This window comes from Hyperolius riggenbachi, chromosome 10 (assembly GCF_040937935.1).
Source record: "Hyperolius riggenbachi isolate aHypRig1 chromosome 10, aHypRig1.pri, whole genome shotgun sequence".
In the NCBI taxonomy this organism is placed as follows: domain Eukaryota; kingdom Metazoa; phylum Chordata; class Amphibia; order Anura; family Hyperoliidae; genus Hyperolius; species Hyperolius riggenbachi.
The window spans coordinates 105,432,549-105,448,583 of NC_090655.1; the positions used below are offsets into that span (position 1 = coordinate 105,432,549).

General features: G+C 42.4%; 2 protein-coding genes across 2 annotated transcripts in view; one reads left to right on the forward strand and one right to left on the reverse strand.

Moving 5' to 3' along the window:
• The window catches only part of LOC137534094 (proton channel OTOP1-like), a 666,091-nt gene that overhangs the window by 396,739 nt on the left and 253,317 nt on the right, over positions 1–16,035 (reverse strand). The window lies entirely within an intron of this gene.
• KAZALD1 (Kazal type serine peptidase inhibitor domain 1) overlaps positions 10,617–16,035 on the forward strand; it is a 90,983-nt gene continuing 85,564 nt past the window's right edge. The window contains exon 1 of the mRNA XM_068255448.1: positions 10,617–10,778. The gene's annotated coding sequence lies outside the window, so the exon portion shown is untranslated. The remainder of the gene's footprint in view (positions 10,779–16,035) is intronic.

The window sequence follows — 16,035 nt, forward strand, 5'->3', positions numbered from 1 at the left end:
CCAGTTTTAGGGTAGCCTGGAGAAAACACATTTATTTTCAGGACCTATCTAAATTATCCTACACTATAACTATTGCTCTTTGTTTCTTTGCCTCACATATTTTTATTTATTTATTTATAATATATATTATAAAGCGCTAACATATTACGCAGCTCACTTGTTTTAGGCACTTTCAGCATATTTTTGGATATCTTTTGAGGGGCAGCCAGTGGCATGACTTGTTCAGAGTATATGGTAAAGCACTGCAGAAAATGTGTCAGCTCTATATCGTCAGCACTATATCTAGTGATTACTAATAAAATGCACTTCCACAGTAGGAGCTTGTAAGCTAATGGTAGCATGGATAAGCAATAGGGCTGGCACCCTTCTCTTGAATAAACAGCTATCCCTTGTGAGTTCATACCAGCGTGCAAATGTCACAACACATTTTTGACCTCCTGCTACTCTTTGAGGTTTGTCTTGACCCATTTGCTTGACTTCGGTCACCCAAAGTGCTTTGCAGTGCTGCTTCAATTTCACTTTCAAATGATATTGACTCAGCTTTCATGTATGATCTGTGTAATGTGGCATTCCTTTCTGTATTTACTCACATGCATGCTGTTGAAGTCATCATCCTCTTGAGTTTTTGGAAATCCAACCAAGTGGGTGGAAGGGCAGAGAAGTACACCTGATGAATGTCTCTGGTTGTCATTAGTAAATGAATGTTTTAAAGTGAACGTGGCAACTCTAATAAGAATAAGCTATTAAAGTCATGTTTACGATGCACATTCTAGGATGGATGCATGCACTGTGATTAGCATTAAACTCGCTCCTCTTGCAGTTTGAGAATCTCCTGATTCCAGAAGTTTTCCTCTACAATCAGCACTTACTGTATCGGATTTATGGTACCACCACCATTCTCCTGTCTAATAGTGAGTCTCTGGTGGCTAATGAGCAGCCTACTGCCCAGGAGCAACATAGAAAACAAGATCTTTCAAAAGAATGGCACTCCTAGCACTGTGTTGAAAAAACCTTGCCACCAAAAGTATGAGAAATAAGTCTAATGGTCTTTTCCAAGATTACACACTTGGGGTCATATGCAATTCACCTTTTCACCTGAGTTTTCTCCTAGGTGATATTTTTACATTTTTCAATAAAATGCCTTTTAAGCCACCTGCAAGCAAAAAAATACTTAAAATAATTTTGATAGTACTTTTGCACTTACTTCTCAGTACTTTTTTAGATGAAAAATGCTGGAAAATTATTTAAAACCGAAGATGAAAAATGATCTCCTAGGAGAAAAGGTAGCAAAAAACGAATTGCATATGGGCCTTGGTTGCATAAAATAAACTCTGCCTTCATTTTTTCAATGCCAAACATTTCAGTACAGTATAGTAGTTTTATGCTTGGCTGCAAGTGGGAGTGAGCTTTTCAGAATGAGAGTTATCCTAAGGTAGGAATTTGTTTTTGTATCTACAAGATGTCACTGGTAGACATTGGAAGTTTTGAAGAAGGATTAATATTTAGTGGATGGGGTTGGGAGGTTGTCAGTGGAGGGGGATTTGGAAAACTAGTAGTATCTTACAAATTTTTTTTTTTGGGGGGGGGGGGGGAGAGGGGTTGAGTATTTTATATGGCTTAAGCCAAATACACACTTTAAGATGAATCAGCGGTGACAAACTATTGTTCCCCAATGCATCTTCTGCTATTGGCAAACAACCGGCGAACCATGATTGTTTTAACAATTGCAGTAATTTGAGTAAGCGGCAATGGCGATCGCTCGACCAGGGATCCAACATGCCTCAATACAAAAGAACGCTGTGGGTGGTCAAACATCTATAATGAATTTTTGTTAAATAATATATTACAATATTGTGAAAACTATCGTTTTGACAAAATGACCCAAAAAATTGTTGAAAAAAAATCAAGTTGTGCGTATGGACCCAAGGTGAAAATAAACTGATGAGATAAACAAATATATTTATACTCCTACTCCTAAAAATGACTTTAATGTATCCCAGGGTTTTCTTTTATATTTAAACATTTACAAAGTAGGTTGAGTGTTTTACTGTCTCTAATCAGTGGCAGCCTATTAAGTGTCCCATAGTTAGAAAATGGTCACTAGTTCATGTATTTTTTTCTCTTCCTGCCCTCAGAAGTTATATTCTGCCAGGAATACGTTTATGGCTGTAATTTGATTATCAGTGATGTTTACTATATTCCCAACAAGATACCACAATACAGAAGCTGTCACTTTCATGCCTAGAAATTAACTCTTTCAGGCAGCAAAATAAAACTAGTAAAACAGTCGGTTTTGTACTGAACATACACATGTTTATCTCATCATGACACATATCGCCTTGGGTACACTTTAAGTGGGGACTTGGTTCAAATGTGGGCCACAACACTATCTGCATGAAGCATGTATGTTTTCCCCTCATTTGTGTTAATTTGCTAGGGACACTACTCCGGTTCCCTCCAAATATCCCAAAGCATATATATAGGTTAATTGGTGCCCACTGCCAAAATTGGCCTTCAACTACAATAAGAACAAAAGACAATGAATGATTATGGTAGGGTAGGATTATGATAGAGTTTAGATTGTGAGCTCTTTTGAGGGACAGTTACTGACATGAGTATGTAGACTACGTGAAAGCGCTTCAGAAGATGTCAGAAGACCATACTGGTCTTCTCAGGCTCTTTTAGCTGGGTGCTCCACCTGACTAATTTTGGTGACCACCCGGCTAAAAATCGTCTCACCTCCTCATCCACCTACTATGCTGCAAGCAGGGTTGCACAGAGAAGCGTCGGCCCTGCATTCTCCCATCGTGCCCCCCAGCTTCTTTTTTTATGCCGTCCGGCTGAAAAAAAAATTCAGACAAGAACACTGCCACATAAATACAAAACAAATCAGAAGAAAACTTGTTTTCAGGCACCATAGGAAATTATGCCAGATTTGGGGAGTGTATAAAAATTCAGCAGTAGGAAAACACATTTGTAGCTTGTTCCAAAATATCTGGTGCAAACCTGTCAGATGTGAATCTTTTTATTAATGCACTAAGCTCTGATTCACACATTTGAATTAAATTACACAAAGGGGTCAATTCATAAAAGGCTGTGCGGTAAAAAAATCTGGTCAGGAAAATACCGCATTTGGTATTTTAGACTTTTGTGTGCTTATTCATAAACATTTTCACAGGTGTGGTAGAAGTGCAGTAAATTACCGAAGCCCATTGACAAAAACCTTTAACAGAAACAGCTTGTTACAAGATGTTCTGTGCAGTGAGGGCATTGTGAGGCATCCCGACATCCACTTAGAGGTACATGTTTTGTTACACTGACTCTGCTTGCTCTGATTCTGCTCTGAATCTGCCCATTAGTCTTTCTTAACAGCCTATTTAATTGCCACAGCTTAGATTAACTTCCAAGAAACTTTACACATGATTTTCCCCACTAGCTTCTAACAGGTAACCAAGAGGTTAAACAGACACACAGCCTAAGGTATTCAGGTGAAGCCTGTTTTGTTCTGATTTTGCTCTGCTGCTGCCAGGGGGGGGGGGGGTTTAAAAGCTTATCTCGCCGGCGACGGCTGCGGGTCCTATCAGATTCCAACATTCAGACTTGCAGGAGACACGGTCTATTTCTATTGGCTCCCTGTTCCTGTCAGTCACAGCTGTCTCTTCTTCTGCCTGTTAGTTACGCTCCCACAGTCTACTCTCCGCATTCTTTTCGCCACTTTAAAGCAGACGGTATTGCTTCGTGGATTTACTGCTTGTTGTTTGCTTTATGAATTGACATTTACTGACATGTGTTGAGGTAATTACCGCACAAGTCAGTTATTTACCTCACTGCTCTGTAATAGCTTTTTGTGCGATAACAGGGTTTATAAATTGACATTTTCCTAAGTGCTCGGTAAAGTCAGCTGTTTTCTGCATTACCGAATGTGGTAATGCTTTATGAATCGACCCCTATGTCCTTTTAAAATGACATGCTTGTAGATTATTTTTTTTTTATTGTTTCCCCAATGGGAATGGGGTGTGTCTAGTTTTCTATATGCAGTAATTTAAGAGGCCTTTACATTTGTTGGTTCTGAAAAGAAAAAAAAATTGTTGATTCAGCACCATCCCATTCTATCATGTTTTTGCTGTACATTTGCTCTGTGCCTGCATGCAGTATGTGTGCATTATATGCTTTTAAAATAGCATGGTTGGGGGGAAAAAAAAACCTTTAATTTGAATTCCATTCTTATGGAAGAAATAAAGGAGAATTAAAATTCAAATTATACCTCAAATCAAATGCACACGATAGAGGTCTAGATTTCAGTCATGGAGGAAGGGTGAAATATTCAAGGGTCTTGGCACTTCTGCTCAGGGCAGGTGCTACCACAGAGGCAAAGGGGGCATTTGCACCAGGGCCCTGACCTCTGCTGAGGCCCCCACAGTGCCGACCCTGCTACATTTTGCCTGCTCCCCGGGGCCCTGAAAGTATAACAGCAGCCATAATTACCAATTAGTCCCGTCAGGTGAGGGGGAAGCGGCTGCACTCGGAGACACGCTGACTCACTCCCACTCTATGACCCGGTGTGTGTTTACACATGACGCGCCGGGTCATAAAGTGGAAGGGAGACAGCGTGTCTCAGAGTGCAGCCGCTATCCATCCGCTCACCCGCTGGAACTAATAGGTGATTAATGCTGTTATTATACTTGCAGGGCCTGGGGAGCAGAGGGGCAATGGGGGTAAGGGTCAACGCAATGGTTTTTCCCAGGGCCAAAGGGCCCCTTAAACCAGTCCTGCTTCTGCTCCACTTTAAATGAATTCCGGTGCCAAAGAAAGTATGGATGCACTATGTTGATGCTGTGATCTTATTATTCAAGGATCTTCTCCAACACTTTAAAGTTCACCTGAGATGAAGAAAATCAAAGCATTTCTACTTACCAAGGGCTTCTTTTTGACCCCTTTAGACGGTTGGTTCCATTGCCATCTTCCTTCAAACATACGCTGGTCAGCCCAGCCTCTTCCTCCAGTCGCCCTTGTCAGCGCGTACTACGCATGCGCGGCCATGTCCCCCATCTCACTCCCGTAACTGGGAGAATTTTGGGCCTGCCCAGTAGTACTGAGAAGGCACACAATGCTCTACGCCACGGGAGCACGATAGGGGTGAGCACTCATGGTTGGCCTAGTACAGGGGGGCTGGCAGCAGCTGAAGGAGAAGACCGCCTAACTAGCTGAGGTTCAGAGCCGCCCGGGAAGACGTTGAGGGAGCCTACCACCTAAATGCTTTGTTTTTTTTGTCTCAGGTTTCCTTTATGGCTTCTTTCACATGCTTGTCAGACAGTTTAGCCTCCTGGGCACGAGCGCCATTTAGGTGCAATTTAAATGCAGCAAAATGGCAGCATTTGTAACCCCACATGTCAGCGTTTCCCAAACGGTGGTGTTATCTGGCAGCAGAGAACTGCGACATGTCACGCCTGAACATGGCTGGGCTCAGATGTGTCTTAGGGCCACCTCTACCCTGCTGGTAGCAGCAAGTGCCGGGCCAGTGCAAGGGAGCAGCTGACAGGCAGTGAAATCGCCGCATTCAGCCTCCCGTGTGAAAGAGGCCTTTGTGAAGGAAATGAAAAAAAAAAAAAGCTATGGACATTCTTCAAAAAGTTTGGGTTTCTTACACGTTTGGAAACTCCTTGAAAATCCCTTGAATATGAGGATCCTGATATCTAGCATTTAGATTATGTATTTTTGTGTAGTTTTATTTTTAATTACAAACCCACAACACACATAAAAAAACGTTATTAAATACTTGAACTGAAACCTCGGAATCTGAGAATTTTAACCTACCTGGGGCTTCTTCCAGACCTCATAGTCCGGCAGATCCCTCAGCATCCTCTGGGTCCCTCATCTTCTCCCTCTGGCAGCTCTAGATTCCTGCGACTAGAGATCCAGTTGCCCCCACTGTGCATGTGTGGTCCTGTCTGAACATGCTCCACAATTGTGCTCCCCTCACCAGGAGCATCTGCGCATGCACAGTTCTCAAAACCGCTCATGCGCAGTGGAGCTGCAGAGCGCAAGAATTTCAGGGCTGCCAGAGGGAGAACGGAGGGGACCCAGAGGATGCTAAGGGACTTGCCAGTCTATGGGCGGCTGGAAGAAGCCCCAGGTAAGTTAAAATCCCCAGATTTGGTTACAGTTCAGGTGTGCTTTAAAGTGAACTTGAGGTGAGAGTGATATGGAGGCTGCCATATTTATTTCCTTTTAAAAACAATACCAGTTGCCTAGAAGTCCTGCTGATCTCTTTGCCTGCAGTAGTGTCTGAATTAAAAAGGAAAAAAGCATGCTGCTAGCCTTCTCAGTTCTGACAATCATGTCAGAAACACCTGATCGGCATATGCTTGTTCAGCGGTCTACGGCTGAAAGTATTAGAGGCAGAGGATCAATAGGACAGCCAGGCAACTGGCATTGCTTAAAGAGAGTCTGAAGCGAGAATAAATCTCGCTTCAGACCTCATAGATAGCAGGGGCATGTGTGCCCCTGCTAAAACGCCGCTATCCCGCGGCTTAACGGGGGTCCCTTCACCCCCAAATCCCCTCGGTGCAGCGGGGGAGCGCTTCCTGGTTGGGGCAGGGCTAACCGCCGCAGCCCTGCCCCAGGCGCATCTGTCAGCGCGTATCTCCGCCTCTCCCCCGCCCCTCTCAGTCTTCCTTCACTGAGAGAGGCGGGGGAGAGGCGGCGATGCGCGTCTGATAGACGGCGCTGAGAGGCAGGGCTGCAGCCGTTAGCCCTGCCTCCAGGAAGAGATTTTTACGACCAAATTTGCAACCAACTTTTGCGGGGTGGGTTTGGGGGTGAAGGGACCCCCGTTAAGCCACGGGATAGCGGCGTTTTAGCAGGGGCACACATGCCCCTGCTATCTATGAGCTCTGAAGCGAGATTTATTCTGGCTTTCAGAGTCTCTTTAAAAGTAAATAAATATGACTACATTTCTTATGACATGCTTAAAGGAATACAATCGAACTTTAACACATTTCTGTCAGTAGCATACATCAAAATTGCATTAACAGCTAGTGCAAACACAGCATATCTTTTTGCTGTGCAATGTTTCTTTTTCTTTTAATTTGCCTCTTAAACGGACCCCCTGACAAGCTGACGGCGTCAGCTAATGGGGCAGCTCATTATGACAGAGGGGATTCCTTTTTACAGTGCAGTAGTGTATTATACTATTGTCACGTTTCCCCATGCTATTTATTACTATTACTATGTTTCCCCGACACTATTTAGCATGCCGCCGCATTAGTTGTTTTGTCATCGCTGCGCATCGGAAGCAGGAGCCGAAGGGAAGGAGCAATGATGCGCCCTCCTCCAGCTCATATGGTTGCCGTTGCGTAGCGATGACAAAACAACTAATGCGGCGGCAGCCCGAGCCCGACACACGGAAGTCTCCTTCTGCGGGGATTGGCTGGGCAGAATAGGAGCGAGAGCGTTTGTCTCTCGCTCCTCATAGCAGGCTACATGACAGATGCCTGGCATGCTAAATAGTGTCGGGGAAACATAGTAATAGTAATAAATAGCATGGGGAAACGTGACAATAGTATAATACACTACCGCACTGTAAAAAGGAATCCCCTCTGTCATAATGAGCTGCCCCATTAGCCGACGCCGTCAGCTTGTCAGGGGGTCCGTTTAAAAGGCAAATTAAAAGAAAAAGAAACATTGCACAGCAAAAAGATATGCTGTGTTTGCACTAGCTGTTAATGCAATTTTGATGTATGCTACTGACAGAAATGTGTTAAAGTTCAATAGTATTCCTTTAATTAGAGATACCACATTTAAAGCAAACATGGACTGCAGATGAAAAAACTAGGTGGCTATGGGTGATGTGGCTGACACTGGAAGTGCTGGCTGATGCTGCCACTTACCAAAAATTGTGACTTCAGCTGTGGTTACATGTTTGTGTGTGGCAGGCACCAACCCTTGTCATGCTGGCCAGTCACTATGAACAATGTGGTTGTCTGGAATGTTTGTATATATAAATTGTAGGAAGGTCAGCTTTCCATAACATGGACATGAGAGGTTGTTATCAAAAGTAGTAGGGAGAATTGTTCTTGGCAAAAGACAGTGGCATCAGCCAGCTTATGGTGTGGCTCCATGCAGAGCTTTGGCCCCACACTCCTTCTGGTCACATCTCAGCTCACTGGATAGCAGCCCTGTCAGCCAAAAGTACACCATAAACCATTCTACCCAAAAGGATTGGTCTAGTGATTATCTTGAACCTCGAAACAATGGCTCTGAGGTGGCAACAGTGCTGAAATAGAAAAAGACGAGCAGTGGGAATCACTGGGAGTCTTTCCTGCGGAATGATTACCTTTTTTTAGGGAGTTCTGGAATTCTGCATTAATAATATGTTTATATTAAATCCTGAAATTCTGATTTAAAATGGAACTCAAGTTTTCAAAACAATTTGTTTCTTAGAGAGAGTAATCCAAGTAGGCTATAATTAACACAGCTAATATGTTTTGCGGAAGAAACTCCTTATGGGAATCTGTTACATCATCAACAGCTGTAAACCAAAGTTGGTCTGGGAAAGTTTAGGAGAAGAGGGGACGGAGAAGAGACACTATACTGCTCTAAAATGGTGGAGAGAGATGTCATATGGTGTATTTGTCATTCCAGTTGAAACTTAGTCAACAGGGATGTGTTATGAGGGAGGTTATGGAGTTTTACCATCATTGGAACCCCAAGTGGGTCACCCAAAGGCTGTTAGTGGTTATGAGCTAGCCTTATAAGTGTCCTCTTACAGCTGTCCATTGCTGCAGTAGAAAACACTGCTGCATTCCTTTAGAACAGTGATCTGCAAACTTGGCTCTCCAGCTGTTAGGGCCCTTTTCCACTAGCAATCGCAATCACAAACGCCAGCGATTGCGATTTTTCATTAATTCTGTTATGTGATTGTGATTTTCATTTGCATTGCATTATCATTGTAAAAATCGCTCCAGAAAGCGATTGCGATTTCCAAATCGAATCACTGTAGTGGAAAATACTTCTCGTGATTTTTATGATAAAGTAACAACCCTAGCGATTTAAAAATCACTAGCGATTTAGCAATCACTCTAGTGGAAAAGGGCCCTTAGGGACCTTCTGCACTAGCAATCGCAATCACAAATCACAAATGCCAGCAATTGCGATTTTTAATTAATTCTCTTATGTAATTGCGATTTTTCATTTGCATTGCATTATCACTCTAAAAATCGCTCCAGAAAGCGATTGCGATTTGCGATTTCCAAATCGAATCACTATAGTGGAAAATACTTCTCATGATTTCTATGATAAAATAACAACCCTAGCGATTGAAAAATCCCTAGCAATTTGCGATTTTTTTGATTCAGCTGTGTAGTGGAAAAAGGCCCCTAAGCAACTACAAGTCCCACAATGCATTAGCCTTTATGAATCATGACTGTGGCTGTCAGACTCCTGCATTGCATTGTGGGACTTGTAGTTCCTTAACAGCTGGAGAGCTAAGTTTGCAGATCACTGCTTTAGGTGGTTGAAGACGGTAACCACTGCCCGACTGTATAAAAGACTGCCACAACCTCCATTGAGCAAAGTTAAGTTATAGTTCCCAAATGTCCCTTTTATAGCGAGACACTCCCTCTTTTGTAACCAAATTCCTCTATCAGGACTGATGTACATATCTGTGTAAATATATGTATATTTCTGTGTTAAAATTGTGCTTATGAGACTCTAAATTGTATTTCAATTATATTAGTTGATATACTAAAGTATTAGTGATAGAAAGGATCAATGGGATTTTAATTACGGAAATATGTCTCTCTTGAATGCTTTGTAAGACACATAACTGTGGGTGTGGCGGGACATGACTGGAGGTGTGGTAGGGGTGTGTCTTAAAGGTGCCCTTCTGTCTCACTTCAGAAAGTTAGGAGGTATGGATATCTGCCCTCAAGGCAGTCTGATTAAGGTCAAAAAAGCCACTAAGCCAGCTTATACAGGAAGAAAAAAGACAGAGGTCCAACAGAGAAGCACAATGACAGCAAAAATAATGTTAATTAATAGAGATGGTCAATGAGATGCAGGATTTTGTATGCAAATTTATGCAGCTTGACAATGGACTATTAAATTACAATTAAATTACACATTGGCATGAATCAAATGGTCCATTCTCAAGTTGTCTAAATTTCCATAATTCTGCATCAACTCAGAATTATTTGCATCTCATGAACCATCCCTATAAACCAATAAGTAAATGGAGAGCAACTACACATTATTTTAATGGAGAAATGTAAACATCATTTGCAATATAATGGACCATATTTTAATACACTTAATTTTTGTTTTAATTAAAAATGAAGCACCATTGTTGTAGACTTTTGTGCACACTACCATGATGCAGAGCAATGTCTTCAGAATAAAAGAAACAGAGATTAGTATATACAGACCTGTATGCCCATGTGCTAGGAATGCACAGGGACATATGGAATCAAGATTTCTCCTGCATGCCCCTGTGCAAGCTACAGTGGAAAGAAACACTAGCGGAGAAATCTCAACAGTAGTCTGTGGATAGGGGGATGGGTCTAGGAGGAATCACATTTCAGTTCACTAGCTCCCATTCAAACAGAAGACAGTATAAAGGCTATTGGAACAGCACACTGCAGAGGTTGTAACCAACCAACACAACACATCAGCTGTGAACAGTCTACTGACTCTCTGCTGCTTACACCTTCATATAGAGCTCTGTACTGCTGCCAGTCACTCTCACAGGACAGTGCCAACTCTAGGAGACACAGCAACAGGTAAGTAAGGAATGATATTCCTCATTCACTGCACTGCTTTCTTATTCTACTAAATATTTATTATTGCATTGTCTTTGTGCAGCTTTCATGCAAGTGCAACTAACTTTAACCCTCTAATTTGTCTGCAGTCAAAACAATCACATTTTCTCTCATAAACATTTTTCCAGATATATGTTCCCATTTGTTTACATGATCTGTTCAGTTCATTATAATAGGTCTCATGAATTACGGTAATAATTTTCTTCCAAAACTTAAGTAACATGTACTGAAGTGTAATAGCGTATGAATGTATGTTGGCAGTGTGGGAATTTCTCTACTGCACAGTGTGGGGCACAGGACTCATCTGCAGAAGTGTAAACTTCACTGTCAGCTACAAGCAACAGACCCCATTAGAAGAATGTGGATGTATATGTGCTCCATTTAACAAATAAGTGCAGACCATGCTTTGATTGAGTGCTCTTGTATTATGGTGTGGCACATATGTTAATTTTTGATAGGTGAAGTGGCTAAAGACTGCAATGGTGAATGAAGCCAAGCTTTGGATGCACTAGCCTGTTATCTTTAGCCTCACTGCCATTAGGTGCTGATAGCGTTAGGTCAACAACTGGTTGGCTGCTAAATCCTACAGCAAGCTGTGGTTTTCTGCATTGTTGAACTGTGGCTGGTTGTTACACATTATGGCACAGTATGTCTCTTTCCTGAGTTCTGATTGGTTGTTATAGGTTTCTTCACAAAATATCCCTTCACATTTGCCATGTTTGTTTGTACAGTATAGCTCTTCACACACACACACACACACACACACACACACACACGCGCGCGCGCGCGCGCGCGCGCGCGCACGCACACACACACACACACACACACACACACACACACACACTTTTGTATTGTTTTACTGAAATTAGGTCTTCTTAAGCTATCTACATACTTCAGATTTTTCTTGGTTGAACACTACTGTCCTCCCCATTATTGATCAGCTAGACAAATCTTTCTTCCCCCAATTGGTCCTGTGGGAAGTAGGGATGGTGGGAAATGCCAATAGCGGATTTTGCTACCGCTTTATTCCTTCGGCATTCTGCGGTATACCAACAGTATTTTGATTTCCACCAATTTCCACAGAAATTTCTGCCTAATGCTTACTGCACTACAAATTCTCATTCTCTGATTGTCTTAATCATTGTGGGACTTCTTATTGGCTTAAAATTACCGAATATCAGTACAGGTAGTCCTCAGCTAACGAACGAGACTGTTCTGCTGCCATTTTTAATGCAGAGTTGGCGCAGTGGAAGGTAAATAGAGGACAGCTCACCTGTTTCATGGCTGTAGAATGTCCCAGTGTGCTGCCTGGAAGCTGCGCGGCCCATCTTCTCGCTCCGTCCACTGTCCTCCCGGCGGCTTCACATGCGTCGCATAATGACGCAATTAGGAAAAGCCCCCTAGTGGCGGTACCTGCTAATGCGTCATTATGCGACGCATGTGAAGTCGCCGGGAGGACAGTGGATGGAGCAAGAGGATGGGCCGCGCAGCTTCCAGGCAGCACGCTGGGACCTTCTACAGCCATGGAACAGGTGAGATGTCCTCTATTTACTTTCCGCTGCGCCAACTCTGCATTAAAAATGGCAGCAGAACAGGTAGTCCCCAGGGACGTGACGTCATCACAGCGGGTCGGCGGGCGTTCCTATCAGCGGGTCGTTCGTAAGTCGGGCGTTCATAAACCGGGGACTACCTGTATAGCAAAATATCCATGAAAATTTCCGCTGTTTTTAAATCTGCATACCCAGAGTCCACCTGAAAACTTTTGGTCCCAGAGCCTTCTGTCATGCAGCTCCTACATTATGGAACTCAGTTTGGCATTTGCAGAATTATAATGTTTGTTGTGTTAATACTTCATTCTTCTACCAATTACTGAATCTAAAAGAGAGTCCAAGACGCTTTGAGTCTTATGGGAGAAAAGCACTATAGAAATGTTATTGTTATAATTTCCACAGTCCGACATGGAAATGCGATTTCCGATCGGAAATGCGGAAATTTCAATTCCGCGGAGTCTGAGCGAGCATCCTTAGTAGGAAGCTCTTGAAGTTCCTGCAGAACAGGGCCACTTGCTTGTCCTCCCCTCTCCATAGACCATCTCGTGCACAAACTGCCAACCAAAATGATTGTTAGAGGTTGATTCAACAATTTCTCTAATCATGTTGTCAAATCTCAGCCCATCCTGTTTGGTAAGCAAGCACCTATGCAGTAAGGAGTTCTTGGGCGAGACTCCCTAACACTGCTATTGCGTATTGAGTGCACTCTAGTGGCTGCTTCACAAGCACTTTGAGTAGAAAAGCACTATACAAATACTGAAATTAATATATATTATGCTAATTGAGTGGTGCAGTTTACTTACAGCTGCTTTTTCATCATTGCCTCTTTGATTGCTTCAACAAGAAGAAAAAGTGTGTATGTAGGCTAAGGCCCCTTTTACACTTAATCATTTGCTCTCAGTTATAACTGAAAGGAAACTGATTTTCAAAGTAATGCCCATGTTTTCCTATAGCACCTTTAACACTTAACGCGTTTTAACTGAAATCTTCTTCCCAATGCACTGCCATTGGAAAAAACGCGTACCAACGCGCACTAACGCATGCCAACTGATTAAGTGTAAATGGGCCCTAAGGGTAGCGTTTCCACTAGAAGCACGTTTTCCACTGTGATTTTTATGTCCCAGTTATCCAGTACTCAACTAACCAGAAGTCTCAACCAACGAGAACAAATTGCCAGCAGTACACACAATGGCGAAGGCCAACTTCATAGGCTTTTTGTAGTAACACTTCTGTACTTGTTTTCTGGATGTGAATTTCGCATCTATCAGAAACAGGTCTTTGTTGTGTAAAAATGTGTGCCTTTAAAAACACACAAATTCGCACCTAATGGAAACGGGCCCTTGCTGAGGTAAACAAGGTTGGTCAATCCTGCATCCCGCCAAGAATTCAAGCATATCTTAGTGAAAGGAGCCAATGAGCATCTATATCCTACTCATGCCCCTTCTCTCAGTGGAACAACAGTGACTCTTTATGATCTTCAACCGGTAGGTATCTTCTCTTGCTACAGCCATAAACCCAGGGCTGTGGATTCGGAGTCAGAGCAACTTTTGGGTACCTGGAGTCAGAGGTTTCATAAACTTAGTAGCTGGATGATTTTTGTTCCAACTCCACAGCCCTGATATTAGACTAAGGAGTCGGAGTCGAAGAGTCAGAGCAATTGTGGATACCTTGAGTCCAAGTTGGTGGTTTCGTTAACTGAAGAGGCGGAGTTTGGATGACTTTTGTACCAACTCCACAGCCCTGCATAAAACTGCTACTTGACATGCACTGCTGTACTCAAGTTGATTGCACACGAATTGAAACTGAATACCCCCCACAAAGACCCCAGAAGATGGATTGGGGGATATGCGGCGGTGAAAGATGGGAGAAACGACAATTCCCTGGTCAAATTGTGCACCCAAGGAACAAACTTATGGGCACAAACACGACGTTGAACGGTTGCAGTAATTAGTGCGTGGGTAAGTGGAGATCAGAACGACCATCCACAATTGGATACGTCATGACAGTTGTTCAGAGCGAACGATTATGGCATGTAATTGGCCGTCGTTGAACATCATTTGACAAAATTTGATTAAATGGTTTTACACAATATCATGCAAACTGTTTTTTGTCGTTAACAATTCAACGCAAAAATCTTCTGGTGGGTAAGAGCCTTGAGAAAGAGTACTATCTAGGTGTTAGTTAAAATACCTATAGACAGGAGATGAATGTCTTCATATCCAATCATTCATGACTGGATTGGAGAGAAATTGAAGTTGGGCAAGTGTTCCTGACCTTCCATAACGGAGTAGCATTACTGTACTTGATATCTGCCAGTAGATCACAGTTGTAGTACTCAGTAAATAAGGTGTCGGGATGTCTCCTGCTCTCACCAGCTTAGAGTCACATGCATGATTGGCTGCACTATGTTCCGCTGATCATTCCTATACATCGTACTCTCAAGCAGAAAAATGCTATTTCATACTTCTAATATATAAGACGTTAGGTTTCATTGCCACAGAGCTGCAGTGTAATTGACACTTGACCGATTTTTGCTGAAATCTATCGAGACTGAGGTTGGGGTGTAGCATGGGACTCAAGCACTATCCGTTTGAATTCCAGCTGTGGATCATCTATCGACTTGGCTTATCGGTCTATACAATACAGAACATCAGAAAGGCAATACATGGCACAATGCATGATTTCATGTTCTGCATATTATGAAAGAACTTGGAACTACCAATAACTCTTGAAAGTAACTACTGATTGGCTGTTACAGATTTCAGCTGTGTATCAAACCAAGGCTACTAATATCCTACTGTCTAACACCTTGTATTGCATACAATGCATACTTCTGAGCTATAGAGAGGTCTGCATCAGCTTCATTCCGCACTGATAAGGTGGCCATAAACAGTTTGACAAAAAATGATTGACTTTCAGCATATTCTGTCATTCTGGCTCAATCTACCTGAAATCTGCTGCTGCACTGAAGACTGATCATTTCTGTTTGAGTTTCAGGATGTGAATGATCAATAATGCAACTGGACAGTTTTAAAAAAGTTTTATTTCATTTGCCTTGGGTTTTGTACTGCATTGAGGTAGCACGTTCAATTAATTTTGATTGGAACTACATACAGTGGGATGCAAAAGTTTGGGCAACCTTGTTAATTTTCATGATTTTCCTGTATAAATCGTTGGTTGTTACGATAAAAAATGTCAGTTAAATATATCATTTAGGAGACACACACAGTGATATTTGAGAAGTGAAATGAAGTTTATTGGATTTACAGAAAGTCTGCAGAATTGTTTAAACAAAATTAGGCAGGTGCATAAATTTGGGCACTGTTGTCATTTTATTGATTCCAAAACCTTTAGAATTAATTATTGGAACGCAAATTGACTTGGTAAGCTCAGTGACCCCTGACCTACATACACAGGTGAATCCAACTATGAGAAAGAGTATTTAAGGGGGGTCAATTGTAAGTTTCCCTCCTCGTTTAATTTTCTCTGAAGAGTAGCAACATAGGGGTCTCAAAACAAATCTCAGATGACCTGAAGACAAAGATTGTTCACCATCATGGTTTAGGTGAAGGATACAGAAAGCTGTCTCAGAGATTTCAGCTGTCTGTTTTCACAGTTAGGAACATACTGAGGACATGGAAGACCACAGGCTCAGTTCAAGTTAAGGC